The following is a 2,806-nucleotide window of genomic DNA, read 5'->3' on the forward strand; positions in this document are numbered from 1 at the left end:
AAGTACGAAAGGAACCGCGCGGTAGGGGCTCGAGACAAAGCTCGGCCCTAAACCGCGCCAAGTACGGAAGGAACGGCGCGGAGAGGGCTCGAGACAAAGCTCGACCCTAAACCGCGCCAAGTACGGAGGGAACAGCGCGGCTAAGGGCTCGAAACAAACCCTAAACCGCGCCAAGTACGGAGGGAACAGCGCGGCTAAGGGCTCGAAACAAACCCTAAACCGCGCCAAGTACGGAAGGAACGGCGCGGAGAGGGCTCGAGACAAAGCTCGACCCTAAACCGCGCCAAGTACGGAGGGAACAGCGCGGCTAAGGGCTCGAAACAAACCCTGAACCGCGCCAAGTACGAAAGGAACGGCGCGCAGTAGGGGTTTAAAACAAAGCTGGTCCCAAAACCGCGCCAAGTACGAAAGGAACAGCGCGGTCGAGACTCGGAAGAAAAAGCTTTCAAAGTGTCGTAGCACGATGCACACTGCTGTTCGTGTGGAACAAACGTGACTACCGTGCTGTACGGTGGAGTTCTGTGCGCAAAAGCGGCGGGTGTGTTTCTAAGCACCACAGCGTTGTGTCAAAAAAGAGGTGCCTGAGAGAAACGCATGCGACTGCCGTGCTTTGCGGCATAGCACCGTGCGCAAAAACGGTGCGCATGCAAGAGGTGTCAGAGCTAGCGAACTTTTGCCACGAGCAACAGGTCACTAAAAGCCTATAGATGACGGTGTTGGAGGAAAAGAAAAATATCGAGAAAGCACTGCGGTGTGCCGTGCGTAGGGACGGGCGCGCGTGCCACATGCCGCCGAAATATGGGTGTCGGAGAAAACAGAGTGCCGCGCGTAACGAGGGGCGCGCGTGTTACAGAGAGATATGCCCAAACGCATGAAAGTGTACGCAGGTGTCCTAAGGCAGTTTTTTTTTTTTTCCTCATTTTGATGTCGCCCCGGCTGACGTGGTTTTCGTTTTTCCGTGCCGCCCCGGCTGACGCGGTTTTCGTTTTTCCGTGCCGCCCCGGCTGACGCAGTTTTTGCGCCGCCCCGGCTGACGCGGTTTTCGCGCCGCCCCGGCTGACGCGGTTCCGACTTTGCACTTTTTGGCTCACCCCGGCTGGCGGCCCACTCACTCGATCGCCAGGTCTGTTTGCCCCGGTGGTTCCACCGCCAGGCTTAAGCGCGAACTTTTTTTGTTTGTTTTCTTTTGATTAAGCGCAAGCTTTTTTCTTTGTTTTCTTTTGATTAAGCGCGGGCTTTTTTCTTTGTTTTTTTTGCATTCGCCCCGGCAGACGCGGTTTTTGCGCCGCCCCGGCTGACGCGGTTTTTGCCGCCCCGGCTGACGCAGTTCGGACTTAGCACTTTTCGGCTGTGCCTGGCTGGCGGCCCACTCACTCGATCGCCATGTCTGTTTGCCACAGTTTTCCCGGTGGTGCCGCACCCGGGCTCGCCCCGGCTGACGCAGTTTTCGCGCCGCCCCGGCTGACGCGGTTTCGTGCCGCCCCGGCAGACGCGGTTTTCGCGCCGCCCCGGCTGACGCGGTTTCGTGCCGCCCCGGCAGACGCGGTTTTTTGCCGCCCCGGCTGACGCAGTTCGGACTTGGCACTTTTTGGCTGAGCCTTGCTGGCGGCCCACTCACTCGATCGCCATGTCTGTTTGCCACAGTTTTCCCGGTGGTGCCGCACCCGGGCTCGCCCCGGCAGACGCGTTTTTTTTTTCTTTCGCCCCGGCTGACGCAGTTTTCGCGCCGCCCCGGCAGACGCGGTTTTCGCGCCGCCCCGGCAGACGCGGTTTTTTGCGCCGCCCCGGCTGACGCAGTTCGGACTTGGCACTTTTTGGCTGAGCCTGGCTGGCGGCCCACTCACTCGATCGCCATGTCTGTTTGCCACAGTTTTCCCGGTGGTGCCGCACCCGGGCTCGCCCCGGCTGACGCAGTTTTCGCGCCGCCCCGGCTGACGCGGTTTCGTGCCGCCCCGGCAGACGCGGTTTTTTGCGCCGCCCCGGCTGACGCGGTTTTTTGCCGCCCCGGCTGACGCAGTTCGGACTTGGCACTTTTCGGCTGTGCCTGGCTGGCGGCCCACTCACTCGATCGCCATGTCTGTTTGCCACAGTTTTCCCGGTGGTGCCGCACCCGGGCTCGCCCCGGCAGACGCGTTTTTTTTTTTTCTTTCGCCCCGGCTGACGCAGTTTTCGCGCCGCCCCGGCTGACGCGGTTTCGTGCCGCCCCGGCAGACGCGGTTTTTTGCGCCGCCCCGGCTGACGCGGTTTTTGCCGCCCCGGCTGACGCAGTTCGGACTTAGCACTTTTTGGCTGAGCCTGGCTGGTGGCCCACTCACTCGATCGCCATGTCTGTTAGCCACAGTTTTCCCGGTGGTGCCGCACCCGGGCTCGCCCCGGCTGACGCAGTTTTCGCGCCGCCCCGGCTGACGCGGTTTCGTGCCGCCCCGGCAGACGCGGTTTTCGCGCCGCCCCGGCTGACGCGGTTTTTGCCGCCCCGGCTGACGCAGTTCGGACTTAGCACTTTTCGGCTGTGCCTGGCTGGCGGCCCACTCACTCGATCGCCATGTCTGTTTGCCACAGTTTTCCCGGTGGTGCCGCACCCGGGCTCGCCCCGGCTGACGCAGTTTTCGCGCCGCCCCGGCTGACGCGGTTTCGTGCCGCCCCGGCAGACGCGGTTTTCGCGCCGCCCCGGCTGACGCGGTTTCGTGCCGCCCCGGCAGACGCGGTTTTTTGCCGCCCCAGCTGACGCAGTTCGGACTTAGCACTTTTTGGCTGAGCCTTGCTGGCGGCCCACTCACTCGATCGCCATGTCTGTTTGCCACAGTTT

Source organism: Rhipicephalus microplus, unplaced genomic scaffold (genome assembly GCF_043290135.1).
Source record: "Rhipicephalus microplus isolate Deutch F79 unplaced genomic scaffold, USDA_Rmic scaffold_134, whole genome shotgun sequence".
NCBI lineage: Eukaryota > Metazoa > Arthropoda > Arachnida > Ixodida > Ixodidae > Rhipicephalus > Rhipicephalus microplus.